Source organism: Heptranchias perlo, chromosome 3 (genome assembly GCF_035084215.1).
Source record: "Heptranchias perlo isolate sHepPer1 chromosome 3, sHepPer1.hap1, whole genome shotgun sequence".
NCBI classification, from domain to species: domain Eukaryota; kingdom Metazoa; phylum Chordata; class Chondrichthyes; order Hexanchiformes; family Hexanchidae; genus Heptranchias; species Heptranchias perlo.
The window spans coordinates 73,268,838-73,293,238 of record NC_090327.1 but is presented as its reverse complement, the minus strand read 5'-3'; the positions used below and the strand labels follow the sequence as shown (position 1 = coordinate 73,293,238).

General features: G+C 43.9%; 1 long non-coding RNA gene across 1 annotated transcript in view; it reads left to right on the top strand.

Annotated features, from left to right (window-relative positions):
- Positions 1-538: 538 nt before the first annotated feature.
- The window catches only part of LOC137306567 (uncharacterized), a 48,147-nt gene continuing 24,284 nt past the window's right edge, over positions 539-24,401 (top strand). The window contains exons 1-2 of the long non-coding RNA XR_010958909.1: positions 539-680; positions 3,432-3,523. This is a non-coding gene — a long non-coding RNA (uncharacterized lncRNA). The remainder of the gene's footprint in view (positions 681-3,431; positions 3,524-24,401) is intronic.

Sequence of the window (24,401 nt, the reverse complement as noted above, 5' to 3'; positions counted from 1 at the left end):
AACAGTTTTGTTTTTAGTAGCATTGGCTGAGGGAGGAATGTAGGCTAGGACATCAGGAAAACTTCATACTGTTCTTTAAATGGAATCTTTAACACTCACCTGAACCAGCAGGGTCTCGGTTTAACGTCCTATCTGAAAAATGACACCCCTGACAATTCAGCATCCCTCAGTGGTGTAGTGGAACAGCAGTTTAGACAACTGAGCCATGTGGACACTTAAATCAAATAAAAAAAAACCTTAAAAAACACATTCCAACCAGAACTAAAAGGGTGAAATGCAGGAACTAAACCCTTATTATTAATGAACCAAAAACAATTCACTCAGACACTGTTCTACCATTACTCATAATTCATAAAAGTACAAAGAATTACAGAGAAATTACAACATGGAAACAGCTCATTCAGCCCAATCAGTCTGTGTTGGTGTTTATCCTCCATACAAGCAGTAGTTCTAATTCCAGTGCTATTCTCTATCCAGTCATTAGGAGGTACAGCAGATACCTGATATACTTTTTTCCTTCTCTTTTCCAGTGGGGAAATGCCTGGCTTCACCTCTATATCTCCTGCTGAAGGCTCAACCAAGAGGGGATGCTCACTATGTGGGGACCCTCTGGCGTGCAGCATGTTAGCAGACCCCCGTTCACCGTTCCCAAGCCACTCCAGGATAGTAACAAGGCAGAGGTATACAGTGTTATTTACCTTACTGTGCAATTAATAACATTTCTATCAATAAGATCATTCTGTGAGTAATTAACATACTGATCTGAAAAAAACCTCAAGCAAAACATCACTGCAGCAAATGTGTACCGAGTACTTTTAAACAAAACGGGATGCAGTTCTTTGAGGACTGCAGAAGTATTTCAACAACAAAATTAAAAGCCTAATAAGGTTGAAGTTTTTTCATTTGTTCCTAGAATTAAGAAATGCTCCATGTTTCCATGTAATTCTCAAATTCTGCTTTAATTCTTCATTAGATATGCATAGAAATCATTGTTGCAGATGTTGTATAATGAGAAGAGATATGTATAATTTGAAAGGTGCCGAGGTCTCAGTGGGCTGCTGTTCATCCTTCCTTAACTTTCAAAAATGCACAAAAGCTGAAACGTCAAGTTCATATTAATTCATGTTAGGCCACAATCACCCATCTTACAGAGACTTTAAATTCAGATACTCAATGATAGATAAATATTGAAAACTTTTGTGCAACATTGAGGTTTAGGACAAGTCAACTTCAAACAGTTCCTGTCAACAGAAGCTAAAGCTGCTGATTGATTCAGTCCCTTTACTGTCATATACTTTTTGTTTGTGTTTATAGGAGTAAGTGGATATAATCTGTTGGGAATAAACAGTATAAATACTAACAGTTGCCTTGCAGTGTAACAAGATTATTTGACCAAGTACAGCACGATATCTGTTAAAACTCTTCAGGGAATACTGGAACATTATTATTGACCTCAGAAGCACTTTCTATTTGAAAGTGTTGCATTTTGTCATAAGTTTTATTTTAGTAATAATATTGTTTTTTTGTTGTAAAGAATTCTTTGTTGAAATATGTTTTAGAGATTACAAATGGAGAACAAATGCAGCTGCTTCAGCATATCGTCCTGACAAATAGACTTCAGTCACCTTCAAGTGGCTCGTTCATGTTTTATTGTATTAGGCTTTGAATCACTTAAACTGGTTTACATCCAGGTGGAAATAAAGAGCTCCTTAAATTGCAATAATAGTGCCAATTTTCTGAATGAATACTCGTGGCACAGTGCTTTGCCCACTGGCAATGCAAATCGAGAAATCGCGGACGTTATCCCCACACTTTCCCTTCCATAATGAATGGAAAATTGTGCAGAGCACGCCCACAATTTCCTGATAGGCGTTGCTGATAAAACATAGAAACATAGAAAATAGGAGCAGGAGTAGACCATTCGGCTCTTCGAGCCTGCTCTGCCATTCAATATGATCATGGCTGATCCTCTATCTCAATAGCATATTCCCACTCTCTCCCCATACCCCTCGATGCCTTTTGTGTAAAGAAATCTATCGAGCTCCTTCTTAAATATATTCAGTGACTTGGCCTCCATAGCCTTCTGTGGTAGAGAATTCCACAGATTCACCACCCTCTGAGTGAAGAAACCTCTCCTTATCTCAGTCCTAAATGTCCTACCCCGTATCCTGAGACTGTGACCTCTTGTTCTGGACCCCCCAGCCCGGGGAAACATCCTCCCTGCATACAGTTTGTCTAGCCCTGTCAGAATTTTATATGTTTCAGTGAGATCCCCTCTCATTCTTCTAAACTCGAGTGAATACAGGCCGAGTCGACCCAATCTCTCCTCATACGACAGTCCTGCCATCCCAGGAATCAGTCTGGTGAACCTTCGCTGCACTCCCTCTATGGCAAGCATATCCTTTCTTAGATAAGGAGACCAAAACTGCACTTTAGGTGTGGTCTCACCAAGGCCCTGTATAACTGCGGTAAGACATCCTTGCCCCTGTACTCAAATCCTCTTGAAATCAAGGCCAACATACCATTTGCCTTCCTAACTGCTTGCTGCATCTGCATGTTTACTTTCAGTGACTTGTGTACAAGGACACCCAGATCCCTTTGTACATCAACATTTCCCAATCTATCACCATTTAAATAATACTCTGCCTTTCTGTTTTTCCTTCCAAAGTGGATAACTTCACATTTATCCACATTATACTGCATCTGCCATGTATTTGCCCACTCACTCAACTTGTCTAAATCGCCTTGAAGCCTTTCTTACAACTCCTCACAACTCACGATCCCACCTAGTTTTGTGTCGTCAGCAAACTTGGAAATATTACATTTGGTTCCCTGATCCAAATCATTGATATATATTGTGAATAGCTGGGGCCCAAGCACTGATCCCTGCGGTACCCCACTAGTCACTGTCTGCCACCCCGATAAAGACCCATTTATTCTTACTCCCTGTTTCCTGGACAAGGCTCTGCACCAGGAGCATGATTCAGAAAATTGTCAGTATAATGTCACTTTCATGTCAATGCAAAATGGTTTGGGATGCGTCCGAACGTGAATGTTTCAAAATAACTATAGAATCAGGTCCTGATCTAACTCTGGAATGCACCAAAGTCAAACCATGCAAGATCCCCTCCAGCAGGCCATTCCACATTATTTGGACTTGGCACCTTGTGTGATATAATTTTATTATCCAGTTGGGACTTCAAAACGTTAAATATTTTTGGGCTGATTTTACATTAAAGGCACTATGTTTGTTGTTGTTATTATTCTTGATGAACACAATATCGAGGATAATGATGATTTTGGTGGGTGCACATGTGTTGCAGTCTGAGCCATAAAGTATACATTGAAATTGTGTTGACACTTTGATCTATGCTGTATGACGCAGATGTACTGGTGTAAGTCACAGTAATTGAATTCATCGTTTTATGCAGTGACACTAAAGCTTCACTTCAGTGACATTATGATGGCTTCTTGCCAGGCAGCTTCAAAACAGTAGTTTCCAAGCATGAGACAGAGAGACCAGGTAAGTGCACAAGTACCTTCTTTGAGTTTTATGGCAATTCACAGTTCTCCTTTGAGACAAGTAAGATTTGCCACTTTGTACTGTTCCTTATTGGATTCCAATACTGATAAATAAGGATGAATTATAGTTCAGCTGAAATTACTCAGATGGACCTGGTGTTAAATTTATTGACCTCTACTTCCTGAAACATATCTTAGAGACTATTTGGTATGCATATTAAAAGAAAAAAAAATTCCACTGTAATCCCCATCAGACTTGGAAGCTTTACCTTTGATATATTTTGCCTTTCTTTCTTGCATCGCATTAGTAGCTTCATAAGTGTTTCTTCTCTATAGAGAGAACCATCGGGAGGCTTTTATTGAAAGCATATGTTTCTATTTTTAGAAAAGCTTGGAATTAATACATGTTGGCTCTATTAGATTTTGGGGGTAATTTTCAAATTCACTGCCTGGGTGGTAGCCTAGCAGAGTGAATCGCCCGCCCATTGTAGAATCCTGCCCACCCCCAACCCCCCAATCTTCATGGAATTAATGGGACAACAATTGGGCGGGTTCTGTAAAGGGAGGACGTTCAAGTTACTAATTTATGTCTCACTGGTCTGCAAATAAAATGCCTTTGGTTCAGTTTTCCCTTTTTGTGGTAACCAAAAATGGGTCGCAGTTGGATTTTTGAGGGGGTTATTTGGTGAAAGCAACTACCAGAAAGAAAAACAAAATTCTTCTTGGTTCTAAAAGTTGACTCTAACATACAGCCAAAAAATGATAATTGTGGTAGAGCAGAGCAGAGCAGAGAGCAGAGAAGGTTGAGAGGAGATTTGATAGAAGTGTTTAAAATCAGGACAGGTTTAGATAAAGTAAATAAAGAGAAACTGTTTCTATTGGTTCTCAACCCTTCTGCCAGAGGATTGGCAAAAAAAACAAAGGCGACGTGAGGAGAAACTTTTTTACGCAGCGAGTGGTTATGATCTGGAATGTGCTGTCTGAAAGGGTGGTGGAAGCAGATTCAATCATGGCTTTCAAAAAGGAATATATATTAGCAGGGCTACAGGGAAAGACCAGGGAATAGGATTAACTGGATTGCTCTTACAAAGAGCCGGCACAGGCTCGATGGGCCGAATGGCCTCCTCCTGTGCTGTAACGATTCTATGATTCTATTCTAGGTAGGAAGGGCTACCTGGTTGCTGTTCAGTATTACATTTTATAATCATGCTAATGATAAGGCACCAAAACTCTTGTGTGGTTTTTGGGCATACTGGCAGCATGGTGGGGTGGGTTGGTGAGGGGCAGAAGTTGGGGTGGATCCACCAGGGATCAGCCCCGATCAGAAATACTAACACAGTAACATTAGCCCCAATTTTAACCTGGGGCAGGAGTGTGGCGTGCGTGGCTGAAGCGAACGACAGGCTCACATACCCAAACTGGCATGTGGCCTGTGCCACCTTAACTCCCGGATCTCACTTAAATTGTCCACGCTGACTCCCACCCGAAGCCGGTGGGGATGATGTGAAGGCCGGTGGGTGGAAGTGGGAAATTGGGCAGCTGCAAACTGCTGCCGAGGACCCAAATAACAATCTCTGGCAAGGTAAGTGATGTGGGAGAGATCTGACACGATCGCAATCGGGGGAGCGGGGAAGCCCTAGGAAGAGGAGGCCCAAGGTTTCCTTGTGTGGCCAGGAGGAGCACTCAAGGAAAAAAATTAAAAAGAAGGAATTTACCTGGGCCTGTTTTGGCTCTGATCCTGCTTGCCGCCAGCTTTTGCTGGCATTTCTCGGATTGTGCACGATTTGTGCAATTCAGAGTTTATATACGTTTGGGGGGGGGGCCGACTATTTATGAGGCCCCTGCTTGCCTGCGGTAGGCAGCCTTGATGCTCTCGAAAACTGGGAATTAAAATGGTGGGGAGGTGCGAACACTGCGGGAATGTAGGGGGGTAGGGTCCAGTCACTATTTTCTCCCTCTGCCTGCACTGTTCTCACCAGGCAGCAGGGTTAGAATCAGGGCTATATTAACAGTTTCAGGCCGGAGAAGACCTTTAGTCCATCTAGTCCACCTATCCACAGTATTCGCTTGGTACATTTCCAATAACTTTGTACTCTATTTGTTGACAAGAACCTGTTTAGTTCCTTCTTGAAACCCTTTAAGATTTCTAGTGAAACCACCCGTGCCAGTGATCTATACCATATACTTAACACCCTTTTAGTTAAAATGTTCCTCCTGCATTTCCTATTCATTTTGTTGTCCTTAATTTGTAAATGTGACCCCTTGTGCTTAAGTTCTGTACACAGCAGAAAAGCTTACTTGGAACCATTTTGTCCAAACGTTTCATATTTGAAACACAGTCATTGAATGCCCTCTCAGTCTTCTCTTTTCAACAGAGAAAAGACCCAGGGTAATATATCATACTACATATTTTTCTCATGTTGTTAGCAATGTTGTACACCGGTGTCCAGTGTTGCTAGGGCAGCTAATGAGGAGGGGGAGTGAGGAATTTAACAATTCAAAGGTTGGTTTTCACTCTCCAATTGATTGCATTGCCAAATGCGTCAGAAGAAGTGCTTGCTAATGCTGCAACAAGGGATGACAGTAACATTCCATCCTCTCTCACTCGTGAGCAGTCCAGTTCTGCCAAGAATGGCACAGGTACCCACCCAAAATGTTTAAGTGACTCTGACCGTGGAATTTCGAACAGTATCATGGACGTCGATAGTAGGTGGGCAGTAGTTCTGCTTAGTTTCAGATCTAACCACCGCCCCCCCCCCCCCACCCTTCCAGTGGACTTCCCACAAATTTCCTGCCCAGGATAGGTGGAATTTGCTTTGAGTGTTACTCTATATGTTCACTTCCTGTCTGTGAAATAAAGCAGGTTAACGATTTGCATTGAAACTGTTTCAGTCCGTCTTTGAACAGATTGGAGAAGGGTATGTGAGGGCATGTGTGAAAGATACAATATTCAGATCCAGATCACAAAGGGGGTTTATTGTTGCATTACTGAGTTACGTTATCACGTTGTTAGATATTGGACATTAAGGGCACACTCCTGGACATAGGATGCTCAGATCACTTATGGGAATGGACAGCACTGCTATACCCGTGAAAATATCTAAGGCAGAAACCCTTGTAACAACAGAGTAGCATTAACCCTTAGAGTGTCAACAGGTCCAGTAAAATTACATCTTCAGATCAGTTTTGTGAGTTTTCAGCTAACATGTCATGATACCGAAACAAACACAGGAATAAAGACACTCAAATGTCAGGAATAGTTTTGTTACTGCAAAATTACTGCTAAAGGATAAAAATAACCACTTCAGTCTAAAATATATAGAAAATTAAATACATGGGCCCGAAAATCCCAGAATCCCTAGCAGAACTTAGGTGTGAGAGGCACGGCCAAAATATAATTTGGGGGCCAAGGGGAAGGATTTCCCACCCTGGGAATTTCCTCGGCCCCAGCCTCCCTATTGCCCAGCAACCTGGATGCTGGGATGAATCACCCATGCAGGTCAGTTAAGGGGGGAAATTGGGCCCTCCAGGGTCTCCAGACTGGCATGATTTTTACCTGGACCCGGGATGAGAGCGGGGTTGGGGTGGGGGGTAGATTTTCGCGCAGGAAATCCGGAAGTAAAGTTGGCGGGTCTGAATCTGTGATCGCAACCTAATTGGATAATAAAAATTTTACATCGAGGTTTCGCGCCCGGCAACCAGCCTGATTGACAGGCCTGTCGGTGAGAAACCAGTTGGGGGGAGATCAGTGTCCTTGGGGGTTGGATGGTGTGGGGGGGGTTGCGATTGCTGTCGGGGAAGTAAGAAGTCGGCGATTTGTGGGGGCTCGGACATCGAGGGGACTCAGCCATCTGGGGTCGGCCAATCGCAGGGTCTGATCACGGCAGGTAAGCTTGTGGGGCCTGGAGGAAACACTTCTGCTCCTCCTGGCCCACAAGCAGTACAATAAAGGCATTTACCTGATGAACTGGCCCTTCTGGCCACCTTTTACCTGGTGAGAATCACGAGCTCCGGGAAAGCTGTCGGAGATGTTAAATTTAAAGCTCAGTTATGATCAATTAAAAAAATTCTACTTAATGACTCTTAACTACCTTAATTGCCCCGCTAATGACCCGCCCACCGGCACTAATCGGGGACGTGATCTCAGCAATTCGGCTCCGTGCACGCGTCCAAACGCACCCACGTTAAACCCGGAAATGGGCGTGTTTGGGTCCGGGTTGCAGACGCGACCTAAAAAAGTACTAATTTCACCTCCCACCCGACTCCAACCCACCCGTTCTTGGGAGTTAAAATTCTCGCCATGGTGTGGATTATCATAGAAATCCAATAATTGAAAGCTTTGATTGGCCCTCATACAAATGGGACGTGGTCAGCACTTGTGTGTTGAGGGGGGAGGGGAAAACCATCGGACAAGCCACAGTGCTTATTTGGCACTGCACTTCCTACACTCCCTCCTGTAGCGGACACTCAGGCTGCACCCACGCTAGCGCAGGCACCTGCCAACTTTATTAGAATTATCTGACTCTGTCCTGACCCCAGATCCGCCAGTAGGGTCAGGGGAGCAATTCTCAGTGGCATCCGTTCCGCCGTGCCCACAAGGATTTTCAGGCCTCTTACTTCTGCGAGCCATTTTGTACGTTTCATTCTCTCTGTCTTATTTTGATTATTTAAATTTTAATCTTATTTTTTCCCATCTTCCCATCTAATATAATCCAGTATGATCATTTTATACCTTTAAAAATAACTTAAAAACCCTTCACTTATCTTCTTTCATCTGACTCCAAGGGGGGAATTTTAACTCCCAAGAATGGGTGGGTTGGAGTCGGGTGGGAAGTGAAAATAGTTTTTTGGTTCGCGACCGCAACCCGACTCCAACATGCCCATTTCCGAGTTTAGCATGGGTGCATTTGGATGCATGCACGGAGCCGAATTGCTGAAGTTGTGCCCCCAATTAATGCTGGCAGGCAAGTCATTAGCGGGGCAATTAAGGTAGTTAAGAGACGTTAAGTAGCATTTCGTTTAAATTGATTTTAACTGAGCTTTAATTTAACGCTTCCAGGACAGTTTTCTCGGGGCTCGTGAGTCTCGTCAGGTAAAAGGAGACGAGTAGGGCCAGTTCATCAGGTAAGTGTCTTTATTGCCACTGCTTGTGGGCCAGGAGGAGCAGGAATATCTCCTTCAGGCCTGACAAGCTTACCTGCCTTGATCGGACCCCTGCGAGCGTCCGACCCTCCCCAATGTCCGAGACCCCCCTCCCACCCTGATCGCAGACTTCTCACCTCCACCCACTGCTGTGTTTGGCCTCCCCCATCCAACTCCCGAGGACACTGATCTCTGCCTGGCTGCTTTCCTGCCCGACAGCCTGTCAATCAGGTTGGCTGCTGGGTGCAAAACCCAGAAGTAAACTTTTTAACATTTAATTAGGTTGTGATCGCAGATTCCGACCCGCCAACTTTACTTCCTGGTTTCCCCCGTGAAGATCAATCCTCCCCCCTTCCCCCCGCTCTCCCCCGGCTCCAGGTAAAAATCATGCTTCAACACTCCATTTTGAGGATAGGTGCAAGTTCCAAAATATTGGTTTTTCATTGGCTGACAACAATTTTCCAGCCATTAGCTCCAAATATTAATATTAATCTGGTTATGTGTAGGTCAGTCTTTGAGATGTTAATTTTTATTTGTTCTTGGGATGTGGGCGATATTGGCAAGGCCATATTTATTGCCCATCCCTCATTGCCCATGAGAAGGTGGTGGTGGGACTGTTTTTTTAGTTCATCTAACTTGTCAACGTTTTAGTGTCATATTATTGATGAGCTTCTCCATATTGGAACGTTAAGTGCTGTGCACTTACATGAAGTAATTTGGTGGAATAAAACGGAGTTGAAGAATTATACTGAGCATTTCTGTGTCGCCAAGGATACAAAACCAGCGACATTTTAAATCTGAAAATTCAGACAATAGTCTTTAAAACATCATAAACCTTCTAAATATTTCTAACATTCACAGCTAATGTGATTCCCAAGTAAATAGTCATGTTAATGAAAAATGTAATTTTCCGACTTCATTCTGCTGGTGTGATGCCTCACCTGCCGGGAGGGCATATCTGAGATTCAGAGGCCCACATTTCCAAACTTGCACTGCCTCTGGGTGGGGCTCCCCACTGCCAGTGCAAATTACCTCTAAATTGTCCACTTAAAGGCGCTAATACATCAATAGGGGAAGTCACCATGCCAGCATCAAAGATAAGAATTCATTTAAATTGCTTTAATCATCCATTTACAAAATGCACTAGTTGGTAATAGATTTAAATGCTACATTAAATATGTAATTTTAGCAAATTAACCTTCACCAAAACTGAAGCTAATACATTGTTGAGTGAAGTATTTCAATTGAAGAACAGACATGGCAGAAGCTGAATAGAGGATTAACTGAAATTAGTTGATTTATAGACAAGGCTATTGAAACAAATGGGGTGGAAAGAAGCACAATCCAAGTAGTTGAGGGAGTCAGTAGGCTTGCAATAAATGTCCGTCAAAAGCCTATCTCCAGAGATGGAGACAGAGAAGTCAAGAATGGGAAAGGAAGGACCAGAGATTGACCATGTAAAGATAAGGGATGGGTGGAAACTGAAACATAGTTCATGGAATACTTAAGATCAGAACGAGAGCAGAAATTAGCACTGTTGTTACAGTAACAGGAATTGGAAGGTACTAGAGTAAAACTGGAGCAACTTAGTTTTCAAAAAGACTGCCATAGCTGGGACCCTTGTGGGTTCCTATAGCAACATTTTTTATCTGAGGAAATAAGTGGAGTTAAAAGAAGCTATTCAAGATGAGAACTAGTTCAGCTAGGCAGAGGAGGTTTTGTGATGGATGGAGACTAGTTCGGCTACTGTTTAAAGAAGAATGTAAGGACTGATTCCACACTCGCGTGTTCACAGGAGGCAATGATGTTTGCGTGGACTGCATGCTAGTAAATCGCAGGTGCGCATATTGGGAGGAAAATCATCAACTGCAGGCCCACGATTTCCCACTGTGCACTCCCTGCAAGTACTACTCCTTGCTGGGAGCGTGGAATTGTCCTTCGCATTCTTTCTCCCATTTTCTCTGCCTTGATCACATTTGCTTTGATAACTCCACACCAGAACTTCTGAAATGTCCTCCTTTTTTCTCAGCTGAGATTTCCCCTCCAAAGTAGTTGCCAGGACCCTTGACCATACCCACCCCATTTCTGGGATCTCTGCACTCACCCTTCCCGCTTCTCTTACAACAACCATGTGTTTGCAACACCTGTCCTCTCATACCACCGTCTAGTGCCCCAAACACATCTTCCATGTGGTCAGCAATTTATAATACCTCCTCTAATATACCGTATCGCTGCCTGTGGTGCACTTTCCTCTACATTGAGGAAATCAAATGCAGACTAAGGACTGCTTTGCTGGACACTTTTGATCTGTTCGAACTCCTGCTTTCATTCCCACTGACTTCCCATCTTTATCCTCTCACACGGTTCCACCCAAACTCAACTCAAACTTCAGGAATAGCATCTCCTCTTTCTCTTGGGTAGTCTGCAGCCCTCTGGTCTGAACATTGACATACATAACTTCAGACCTTAATTTTCTTTACAGCAGGAGATGATGTTGATGTGGAGTGGGTATGTTGGTGTTCTGAGAGATGGGAGGTGTGTAGATGTTTTGGGTGTTACACATTGTCAGAACACACTGGAGAGGCTGCCTTGCATCTGTAATAATTCCTGAGGAGGAAACTGGACTGGGATTATGGTAGCATCCAGGTGGCGAGTGAAAATCCCACTCTGAGCCTGGTGGAACGGGATTAGGAAAATCCGGCTCTATAATTTTCTGGAAGTATCACTTGGGATTGGGAAGCACAGACGGCAAAGGCAGTCTATTTGGACATCCCCAGATAGGTATGGCTAAGCCTGATGATTTTGCTCCAAGGATGAGTCCAAGTGGGCGCGAGACATAAGTGCAGTTGCACCTACCTTTCTTCCCCCTGTATGAACTCTCCTTTCTCTTCCATATCACCTCTTCCATTAGAATGCCCAGTGGAATTCACATGCTGAATACTGTGGTTGCTACTAATGAAGCAGCAGCTGCTGTCAGCAACAGTGCTGTGGGAAAAGGTCGCTGCAAAAGGAGTCTTGCAATACAAAAATGCAGCTGCAAACACCAGCAGCAAGTAATACAACAAAGATAATGCAGATACAGCCATGTGAAAAGCAAAAAAAAAACACATAACTTTAAATGCATTATTAAACAGGCAATCACACCTTTAACAATCAAGCTTTTGACAAGGTCCCACTTGGCAGACTGGTCAGAAAAGTAAAAGCCCATGGGATCCAAGGGAAAGTGGCAAGTTGGATCCAAAATTGGCTCAGTGGCAGGAAGCAAGGGTCATAGTCGACGGGTGTTTTTGTGACTAGAAGGATTTTTCCAATGGGGTTCTGCAGGGTTCAGTAAAAGGTCCCTTGCTTTTTGTGGTATATATCAATGATTTAGACTTAAATGTAGGGGGCATGATTAAGAAGTTTGCAGATGATACAAAAATTGGCCATGTGGCTGATAGTGAGGAGGAAAGCTGTAGACTGCAGGAAGATATCAACGGATTGGTCAGGTGGGCAGAAAAGTGGCAAATGGAGTTCAATCTGGAGAATGCATTTGGGGAGGGCAAACAAGGCAAGGGAGTACACAATAAATGGGAGGATACTAAGAGGTGTAGAGGAAGTGAGGTAGCTTGGAGTGCATATCCACAGATCCCTGAAGGAAGCAGGACAGGTAGATAAGGTGGTTAAGAACGCATATGAGTCATAGAGTCATAGAGTCATAGAGTTATACAGCACGGATAAAGGCCCTTCGGCCCATCGTGTCCGCGCCGGCCATCAGCCCTGTCTACTCTAATCCCATATTCCAGCATTTGGTCCGTAGCCTTGTATGCTATGGCATTTCAAGTGCTCATCCAAATGCTTCTTGAATGTTGTGAGGGTTCCTGCCTCCACAACCCTTTCAGGCAGTGAGTTCCAGACTCCAACCACCCTCTGGGTGAAAAAGTTCTTTCTCAAATCCCCTCTAAACCTCCCGCCTTTTACCTTGAATCTATGTCCCCTTGTTATAGAACCCTCAACGAAGGGAAAAAGCTCCTTAGTATCCATCCTATCTGTGCCCCTCATAATTTTGTACACCTCAATCATGTCCCCCCTCAGCCTCCTCTGCTCCAAGGAAAACAAACCCAATCTTCCCAGTCTCTCTTCATAGCTGAAGCGCTCCAGCCCTGGTAACATCCTGGTGAATCTCCTCTGCACCCTCTCCAAAGCGATCACATCCTTCCTGTAGTGTGGCGACCAGAACTGCACACAGTACTCCAGCTGTGGCCTAACCAGTGTTTTATACAGCTCCATCATAACCTCCTTGCTCTTATATTCTATGCCTCGGCTAATAAAGGCAAGTATCCCATATGCCTTCTTTACCACCTTATCTACCTGTTCCGCCGCCTTCAGGGATCTGTGAACTTGCACACCAAGATCCCTCTGACCCTCTGTCTTGCCTAGGGTCCTCCCATTCATTGTGTATTCCCTTGCCTTGTTAGTCCCTCCAAAGTGCATCACCTCGCACTTTTCCGGGTTAAATTCCATTTGCCACTGTTCCGCCCATCTGACCAACCCATCTATATCGTCCTGCAGACTGAGGCTATCCTCCTCGCTATTTACCACCCTACCAAAATTCAATCAAATTAGTCAGACATGATCTTCCCTTGACAAAGCCATGTTGACTATCCCTGATTAATCCTTGCTTCTCCAAGTGGAGACTAATTTTGTCCTTCAGAATTTTTTCCAATAATTTTCCTACCACTGATGTTAGGCTCACTGGCCTGTAGTTCCCCGGTTTTTCCCTACTCCCCTTCTTGAATAATGGTATTACATTAGCGGTTCTCCAGTCCTCTGGCACATCCCCTGTGGCCAGAGAGGTTCTGAATATATGTGTCAGAGCCCCCGCAATCTCCTCCTTTGCCTCACACAGTAGCCTGGGATACATTTCGTCCGGGCCTGGGGATTTATCCATTTTTAGGCCTGCTAAAACCGCCAATACCTCCTCCCGCTCGATGTTAATATGTTCGAGTATATCACAGTCCCCCTGCCGTATTTCTATGTCTACATCGTCCTTCTCCATAGTGAAAACAGATGCAAAAAATTCATTTAGAACCCCTCCTACATCTGCCGGCTCCACACACACATTGCCATTTTTGTCCCTAATGGGCCCTATTTTTTCCCTAGTTATCCTCTTACCCTTAATATACTTATAAAACATCTTAGGATTTTCCTTTATTTTGCTCGCCAGTGTTATTTCATGGCCCCTCCTTGATCTCCTAATTTCTTTTTTAAGTATCCCCCTGCACTTTTTGTACTCCTCTAGGGCTTCCTCCGTCTTTAGCCTTTTGTATCTGCCAAAAGCCCTCCTTTTTTTCCTAATCCATTCTCGTATATCCCCTGACATCCAAGGTTCCCTGGAGTTCTTGGAACCACCCTTGACCTTTACGGGAACATGTTGCCATTGTATGGTCTCAATCTCCCCTCTGAAAGACTCCCATTGCTCCGATGCGGATTTTCCTACAAGCAGCTGATCCCAGTCCATTTTGGCCAGATCCTGCCTTATCCTATTAAAATCGGCCTTCCCCCAATTTAGAACCTTTATTTCCGGCCCCTCCCTGTCCTTTTCCATGACCACCTTAAATCTCACCGAATTATGGTCACTCTCACCAAAGTGCTCACCTACTAGCACTTCTTCCACTTGGCCGGCCACATTCCCTAGAATTAGGTCCAGTACCGCCCCCTCTCTTGTAGGACTTTCTACATGCTGGCTCAAAAAGCTCTCCTGGATGCACGTTAAGAATTTTGTACCCTCTAAGCCTTTTACACTCTGAGTATCCCAGTTAATATTGGGGAAGTTGAAATCCCCCACTATTATTACCCTATTATTTGCACAATTTTCTGAGATTTGCCTACATATCTGTTCCTCTATCTCCCTCTGACTGTTTGGGGGCCTATAGTACACTCCCATCAAAGTGCTTGCCCCCTTTTTGTTTTTAAGCTCCACCCATATGGCCTCATTAGAGGAACCTGCTAATATATCATCCCTCCTTATGGCAGTAATTGATTCTTTAATTAATATTGCGACCCCCCCTCCTCTTATACCTCCCCCTCTGTCTCGCCTGAAGATTCTGTACCCCGGAATATTGAGCTGCCAGTCTTGCCCCTCCCTCAACCATGTCTCTGTGACAGCAACAATATCATACTCCCATGTGTTTATCAACACCTTCAGTTCATCCACCTTATTCGCAAGACTCCTTGCATTAAAATAGATGCCATCCAGCCTTACCCTCACATATTTGCCCTGTCTTCCAAGCTGACTTGTTTTTTTCTCTATATTTGGCTGCACATCACCCCCTATTGTAGCTCCACTCTGTATCCCATCCCCCTATGGGATACTTTCCTTTATTAGCCAAGGCATAGAATATAAAAGAGCAGGGAGGTTATACTAGAACTACATAAAACACTAGTTAGGCCACAGCTAGAGTACTGTGTACAGTTCTGGTCACCACATTACAGGAAAGATGAGATTGCACCAGAGAGGGTACAATGGAGATATACGAGGATGTTGCCAGGATTGAAGAAATTTAGCTATGAGGAAAGATTGGATAGGCTGGGGTTGTTTTCTTTGGAACAGAGGAGGCTGAGGGGAGATTTAATTGAGTTGTATATAATTATGAGGGGCCTGGATAGAGTGGATAGGAAGGACCTATTTCCCTTAGCAGAGAAGTCAATAGCCAGGGGGCATAGATTTAAAGTGATTGGTGGAAGGATTAGAGGGGAGTTGAGGAGAATTTTTTTCACCTAGAGGGTGGTGGGGGTCTGGAAGTCATTGCCTGAAAGGGTGGTGGAGGCAGAAACCCTCATCACATTTAAAGGGTACTTGGATGTGCACTTGAAGTGTCGTAACCTACAAGGCTACGGACCGAGAGCTGGAAAGTAGGTTTAGGCTGGATAGCTTTTCTTCGGCCGGCACAGACACGACAAGCCAAATGGCCTCCTTCTGTGCCGTAAATTTCTATGATTCTATGAAGCTTCAAAACACGAAAGCTGGAAAATATCTGTATTGCCCGTTTTAAATTGGTAAGCAGCATTGAAGAAGTGAATAGGTGAGAAAGGTCACTGATTTCAGATGTGAACCAATTTATGTAGGATTTTGTAAATTAAGTAGCTAATTAGGCTCACATATGCTCTGTGCTAGGGCTCCATAATTTACAGTTTGCCGCTGCACGAATTTGGACCTATTTGTCTGATTCAGTGAAGCACAATCCCAAAATGTGAGGGTGTGCTCCGGGTATATACCCTTGCTAAATTGGCCGTAAGATTTTTTATGAGCACATGGGTCCATAGAATTCTTGGCTGCATAGGGTTTTTTGCTGCTAAATCCACTTGATCAGTGACCTTGACCTGTCCTGACCTTGATAGTCGGGTGACCTTCTCCTCATTCTTCTCTTCCATGGTTAGTCCTCTTTATATTGCAAACCATGATGATCTCGTAGACCTTGGTGGGGCTGTAAAGCAATGCACCACCTGCGGGCTTAAGATCTCAATGGTATGCTTTATAATCGATACTTGGGCCTCATTGTATCTGCCCTGTGCTTCTCTGATGAGGGGCCATTAATTTAAAATTGTCACTAAGGGAGTGAGGGGAGAAGTTAGGAGAAATTTCTTTACACGGAGGGTAGTTGGAGCATGGAATGCTTTGCCCCAGGAGTTGGTTGAGGCACCCATGAATGTTGGGAAATTTGATAAATATTTGAAGCTAAAAAAGATACAGAGCTATGGGGAGAGACCAGGGTAATGAGATTAATTTTGGATTGCTCTAACAAAGAGATGGCACAGACACAATGGGATGAATGGCCTCCATCTGTGCTGTAAACCTCTATGGTTCTACGGCATTGGGTGAAGGGACTCGATATACACATGAGTGCCATCAATGCCCCCACTAGAATTTGGGGAACTTAGCATTGTGAGAAAATTGAGCAGCCATGTCACATCGCTATTGGTATTCAGTAGGAAAGGATCTATAAGTGCTGCCCTGACTGAACAACGCATCATTTACTTGGTTGAGGCATCTGTAGGCAGCAAAATGGCTGATATAGTAGCTGATGCTTATGCTAGCTTGCCAAAGAGGCAAAGGCATGACAGCCGAGAGAGAAAATGAGCTCAACAGCCAGTGGCAGTGCCATCCCATTGTGAAGATTGTTTGTAGGTACAGTTCTGTAACTTTATCCATACTGACCCAGAGCCTGAGGAGGAAGTTGCCCATATCATTGACAGGTAGGTTTGCCATTAACCTGGTGGGTGCAGGCAGTCTAACTCAGTTATCAACTGACTTGTTGGCATGCCTTCTCTTACCTTACACCACTTGTCTTCTCCATCCTTGGCTAGTGTAACCTATTGATGGCTGTTGTCAATCGGATGGTTACAGCAGTCATGCTCACTGGACAGAAAGGGCTGTTCAGCAAAAAGCAGGAAGTTTGAAAAGAGAAAAATATCCTTTGTACAGCATGCTGAGGCCCATCGTATGCCAGGAAGTGGTGCAAAAATGTTGGTGCTGAGCTGAACTCTCCTTCATTGCGTCTGAGGTCTAGGGTGTGCCAAACACGTTTTAAAAATATTGGTGCTGATCTGAAGCCTCTTCATATTTGAATTTAATGTACAGTACTTTCACCTTGATTCAGTGCCATTGATGGCAGGCATGTGGTTTTCACACCATTGATGACATCCATGAACATAAATGACTTGAGCTCTGTAGAACTGACGGCAGTGGAGGCCCGGTTTTGTCATTGCTGTCCCAGGACTTGAACTGTAACATAAAAAGGCTTCAAAAATTGCAGCTCCTTGTCAAATATATTTTCTTTTTCCTTCTCTCGAGCTCTGGAAAGTTGGCCATCTCTATCAAAAGTAAGTTGTGGACTGATACAAAGGTACAGAGATTGAAAACTTTCAACTGCAGTTCATGGAATCTAATCAGTATTTTGGGAAAACTATTGAAAAAGCTGATGTATAAGTTGGCCTTTGTGCATGATTTTCTTTTCTGTATAATATGGAGTGCCTTATTAAAGATGGAAATAAATCACTTGCATTTATATAGTGCAGAAATGTCCCAAAGTGCTCTATGTACAATAAATTACTTTAATGTGTAGTCACTGTTATAATGTAGGTGAACACTGACATTTTTATTCTTTTTTATTGATTTTTTTATGGTTACAGCACAGAAGTAGGCCATTCGGCCCATCGAGCCCGTGCTGTCTCTTTGTAAGAGCAATCCAGTTAGTCCCATTCCCCTGCTCTTTCCCCATAGCCCTGCAAATTTTTTCCCTTCAAGTATTTATCCAATTCCTTTTTGAAAGCCATGATTGAATCTGCTTCCACCACCCTTTCTGGCAGCGCATTCCAGATCATAACTACTCGCCTTTGGTGCTTTTGCCAATCACCTTAAATCTGTGTCTTCTGGTTCTCGACCCTTCCACCAATGGGAATAGTTTCTCTTTATTTACTTTATCTAAACCCTTCATGATTTTGAACACTTCGATCAAATCTCCTCTTAACCTTCTCTGCTCTCAGACAGCTCCAGCTTCTCCAGTCTATCCACGTAACTGAAGTCCCTCATCCCTGGAACCATTCCAGAAAATCTTTTCTGCACCCTCTCAAAGGCCTTCACATCCTCCATAAAGTGTGGTGCCCAGAATTGGACACAATACTCCAGCAGTGGCCGAACCAGTGTTTTATAAAGGTTCAACATAACTTCCTTGCTTTTGTACTCGACTCCTCTATTTATAAAGCCCAGGATCCCGTATGCTTTTTCAACCGCATTCTCAACCTGTCCTGCCACCTTCGAAGATTTGTGCCTCCACCCTCTTTAGAATTGTATCATTTTTGTTTATATTGCCTCTCCTCATTCTTCCTGCCAAAATGTATCACTTCGTCCTTCTCTGCATTAAATTTCATCTGCCATGTGTCCACCCATTCCACCAGCCTGTCTATGTCCTCTTGAAGTATATCACTATCCTCCTCACTGTTTATTATACTTCCAAGTTTTTTGTCATCTGCAGATTTTGAAATTGTGCTCTGTATACCCAAGTCCATGTCATTAATATATATTCTTGATCCGGATGATGTAGTAGTTATAAGTATTAGGCTTCAACTGCGGTAATAAGAACATAAGAAATAGGAGCAGGAGTAGGCCATTCGGCCCCTCGAGCCTGCCCTGCCATTCAATAAGATCATGGCTGATCTTCGACCTCAACTCCACTTTCCTGTCCGATCCCCATATCCCTTGATTTCCTTAGAGTCCAAAAATCTAATGATCTCAGCCTTGGATATACTCAACATCTCAGCATCCACAGCCCTCTGGAGTAGAGAATTCTATAGATTCATAACCTTCTGAGAGAAGAAATTCCTCCTCATCTCAGTCCTAAATGGCCGACCCCTTATCCTGAGACTATGCCCCCTAGTTCTAGACGCTCCTGCCAGGGCAAACAGCCTCTCAGCATCTACCTTGTCAAACACTCTCAGAATCTTATATGTTTCAAGGAGATCACCTCTCATTCTTCTCAACTCCAGGCAGCATAGGCCCATTCTACTCAATCTCTCTTCATAGGACAACCCTCTCATCCGAGGAATCAATCTAGTTGCACAGCCTCTAAGGCAAGTATATCCTTCCTTAGGTAAGGAGACCAAAACTGCACATAGTACTCCAGCTGTGGTCTCACCAAAGCCCTGTACAATTGCAGCAAGACTTCCTTACTCTTGTATTGCAACCCCCTTGCAATAAAGGCCAACATACCATTTGCCTTCCTAATTGCTTGCTGTACCTGCATGTTAACTTTCTGTGCTTCGTGTACAACGACCAAAGTGCCGAGTGGATGATCAATCTCGGCCTCTTCCTGATATCCCCGCCATCACAGAAGCCAGTCTTTTGCCAATTCGATTCACTCCACGTGATACCATGAAACGGCTGAGCACACTGGATACATCAAAGGCTTTGGACCCGACAACATCCCGGCTGTAGTGCTGAAGACTTGTGCTCCAGAACTAGCCGCGCCTCTAGCCAAACTGTTCCAATACAGCTACAATACTGGCATCTACCTGACAATGTGGAAAATTGCCCAGGTATGTCCTGTCCACAAAAAGCAGGACAAATCCAACCCGGTCAATTACCGCCCCATCAGTCTACTCTCAATCTTCAGCAAAGTGATGGAAGGTGTCGTCGACAGTGCTATCAAGCGGCACTTACTCACCAATAACCTGCTCACCAATGCTCAGTTTGGGTTCTGCCAGGACCACTCGGCTCCAGACCTCATTACAGCCTTGGTCCAAACATGGACAAAAGAGCTGAATTCCAGAGGTGAGGTGAGAGTGACTGCCCTTGACATCAAGGCAGCATTTGACCAAGTGTGGCATCAAGGAGTCCTGGTAAAATTGAAGTCAATGGGAATTAGGGGGAAAACTCTCCAGTGGCTGGAGTCATACCTAGCACAAAGGAAGATGGTAGTGGTTGTTGGAGGCCAATCATCTCAGTCCCAGGACATTGCTGCAGGAGTTCCTCAGGGCAGTGTCCTAGGCCCAACCATCTTCAGCTACTTCATCAATGACCTTCCCTCCATCATAAGGTCAGAAATGGGGATGTTCACTGATGATTGCACAATGTTCAGTTCCATTTGCAACCCCTCAGATAATGAAGCAGTCCGAGCCCGCATGCAGCAAGACCTGGACAACATCCAGGCTTGGGCTGATAAGTGGCAAGTAATATTCACGCCAGACAAGTGCCAGGCAATGATCATCTCCAACAAGAGAGAGTCTAACTACCCTTGACATTCAATGGCATTACTATTGCTGAATCCCCCACCATCAACATCATGGGGGTCACCATTGACCAGAAACTTAACTGGACCAGCCATATAAATACAGTGGCTACAAGAGCAGGTCAGAGGCTGGGTATTCTGTGGCGAGTGGCTCACCGCCTGACTCCCCAAAGCCTTTCCACCATTTACAAGGCACAGGTCAGGCAGCTCCAACAACACTCAAGAAGCTCGACACCATCCAGGACAAAGCAGCCCGCTTGATTGGCACCCCATCCACCACCCTAAACATTCACTTCCTTCACCACCAGCGCGCTGTGGCTGCAGTGTGTACCATCCACAGGATGCACTGCAGCAACTCGCCAACGCTTCTTCGACAGCACCTCCCAAACCCACGACCTCTATCACCTAGAAGGACAAGGGCAGCAGGCACATGGGAACACCACCACCTGCATGTTCCCCTCCAAGTCACACACCATCCCGACTTGGAAATATATCGCCGTTCCTTCGTCGTCGCTGAGTCAAAATCCTGGAACTCCCTAACAGCACTGTGGGAGAAACTTCACCACACGGACTGTAGCAGTTTAAGAAGGTGGCACACCACCACTTTCTCGAGGGCAGTTAGGGATGGGCAATAAATGCTGGCCTTGCCAGCGACGCCCACATCCCTTGAATGAATAAAAAAACCCACCCAAATCTCTCAGAACACCAATATTTATTAGTTTCTCAGCATTTAAAAAATATTCTGTTTTTCTATTCTTCCTACCACAGTGAATAACCTCAAATTTCCTCACATTATACTCCATCTGCCACCTTCTTGCCCACTCATTTAACCTGTCTATATCCCGTTGCAGAGTCTGTGTCCTCCTCACGGTTTACTTTCCCACCTAGCTTTGTATCGTCAGCAAACTTGGATACATTACACTCGGTCCCTTCATCTACGTCATTAATGTAGATTGTAAATATCTGAGGCCCAAGTACCGATCCTTGCGGCACCCCACTAGTTACAGCCTGCCAACCTGAAAATGACCCGTTTATTCCTACTCTCTGTTTTCTGTCCATTAACCAATCCTCGATCCATGGTAATATATTCTCCCCAACCCCACCATGAGCCCTTATCTTGTGTAACAATCTTTTATGTGGCACCTTATTGAATGCCTTTTGAAAATCCAAATATGCTACATCCACTGGTTCCCCTTTATCTACCTTGCCAGTTACATCCTCAAAAAAATCCAGTCGATTTGTCAAACACGATTTTCCTTTCATAAAACTGTGTTGACTCTGCCTAATCATATTACGATTTAAGTGCCCCATTACCATGTCCTTAATAACAGTTTCCAGCATTTTCCTGACTACTGATGTCGTTCCCTGTTTTCTCTCTCCTTACTTTCTTGAATAGTGGGGTCACATTTGTTATCTTCCAATCCACGGGGACTGTTCCAGAATCTAGGGAATTTTGGAAGATCATAACCAATGCATCCACTATCTCTGCAGCCACCTGGGATGTATACCATCAGGTCCAGGGGATTTGTCAGCTTTTAGTCCCATTAATTTCTCTAGTACTTTTTCTCTATTAATATTATTTACTTTAAATTCCTTACTCTTGTTAAACCATTGGTTCCCCACTATTTCTGATACATTTTTTGTGTCTACTGTGAAAACAGATACAAAATATTTGTTTAACCTCTCTGCCATTTCCTTATTCCCCATTATCATTTCTCCTGTCTCAGCCTGTAAGGGACCCACGTTTACTTTTACTACTCTCTTCCTTTTTACTTACTTGTAGACGCTCTTACAATCTGTTTTTATATTTCATGCTAGTTTACTCTCATGTTCTATTTTCTCCCTCTATCAAATTTTTGGTCACCCTTTGCTGGTTTCTAAAATTCTCCCAATCCTCAGGCTTACTACTACTCTTGGCAACATTATCAGTATCTTCTTTTAATCTGATACTATCCTTAACTTCTTAAGTTAGTCACAGATGGATCACTTTCCCCATGGAGATTTTATTTCTCAATGGAATGTATATTCGTTGAGAATTATGAAATATTTCTTTAAGTGTTCGTCATTGCTTATCTACCATCATATCTTTTAATCTAATTTCCCATTCTACCTTAGCCAACTCTCCCCTCATACCAATGTAATTGGCTTTGTTTAAGTTTAAGACTATAGTGTTGGACTTAAGTACGTCACTCTCGAACCCAGTGTGAAATTCTATCATATGATCACTCTTCCCCAGAGAATCCCTTACTAATTAACCCTGTCTCATAACACAAGACAAGATCTAAAATAGCCTGTTCACTGGTTGGTTCCACGACGTGTTGTTCTAGGAAACTGTCTTGAATGCATTCCATGAACTCGTCCTCCAGACCACATTTGCTAATTTGATTTGCCCAGTCTATGAAGATTAAAGTCTCCCAGGATTCTTGCATTACCCTTGTTACATGCTCCTCTGATTTCCTGATTTATACTCTGTCCAACACTGTTATAGTGTTGGTCAAAGCTTTCTGTCCCTTGTTATTTCTTATCTCCACCCATACTGATTCTACTTCCTGATCTTGCGAGCCAAGATCCTTTCTCACTACTGCCTTTATGTCATCCTTTATTATCAGGGCTACCTCCCCACCTCCCTTTCCATTTTGTCTGTCTTTTCAAAAAGTCAAGTACCCTGGAATATTTAGTTCCCAACCATGGTCACCTTGCAACCACATCTCAGTAATGGATGTTAATCTAATGCTACTAGATCAAACCCATTTATCTCTATTTGTGCCATTAATTCATCTATCTTGTTACAAATGCTTCGTGCAGTCAGATAAAGCGCTTTTAATTTTAACTTTTTACTATTTTTCCCTGATTCGACCTTATTCACTGATGCACTATTACTGTTAAACTCTTTGTCCCTTCCTGACACTCTCTGCTTTTCTTTACCCAAATGGCTACACTGCTCTATGGCCTTGGCTTTTCTCTAGATTTTAAATTTACCCTTCCCTGAACCCTCCCCCCTGCTTTTTAGTTTAAAGCTCTATCTACAATTATTTGATTCGTCAGGTCTCTGGTCCCATCCTGTCCCAATGGAACAGCTCCCTCTTTTCCCAGTACTGGTGCCAGTGCCCCATGAATCGAAACCTGTCTCCCACACCACTTTGAGCCACGCATTTAACTCTCTGATCTGTTTGACTCTATGCCAATGTGTGTGTGGCTCAGGTAGTAATCCTGAGGTTATTATCTTTGAGGTTCTGTTTATTAATTTGGACCCTAGTTCCTCAAAACTCCCTCAGCAGAACCTCATTCCTAGTTCTACCTATGTCGTTGGTTCCTATGTGGACCACAACAACTGGATCCTCCCCCTTATGCTCCAAATTCTTCCCCAGCTGCGAGGAGATATTCTTAACCCTGGCACTAGCAGGCAATACAGCCTTCTGGATTCCCGGTCGCAGAGAGCAGTATCTATCCCCCTGAATATACTATCCCCTACCACTATCACATTCCTTTTTACTCCTCCACTTGAATGGCCTCCTGTACCACCGTGCCATGGTCATATTGCCCATCCTTCCTGCAATCTTTGTTCTCATCCACACAGGTAGCAAGTACCTCTTACCTGTTGGACAAGGTCAAAGGCTGAGACTCCTCCATCACGGCATCCTGGGTCCCCATATCTGCCTGACTCAGTCACATTCTCCTGTCCCTGACTACTGACCAAATCTAAACTTCTACCTAACTTAAGGAGTGTGACTGGCTCCTGGAGCAAAGTGTCCAGATAACACTCCCTCTCCCTGATGCATCGCAATGTCTGCACCTCGGACTCCAGCTCAACAACTCTGAGCGAAGTTCCTCGAGTTGCAGACATTTACTGCAAATGCGGTATTTTAATCTAAGTCACAATATATGCGCCATAAGATTTGTTGAATTAGTTGCAAGAAATTCTTAATATCAGTGCATTAATTGGAGCGGGGCTTAACAATTGTTCAATGCACA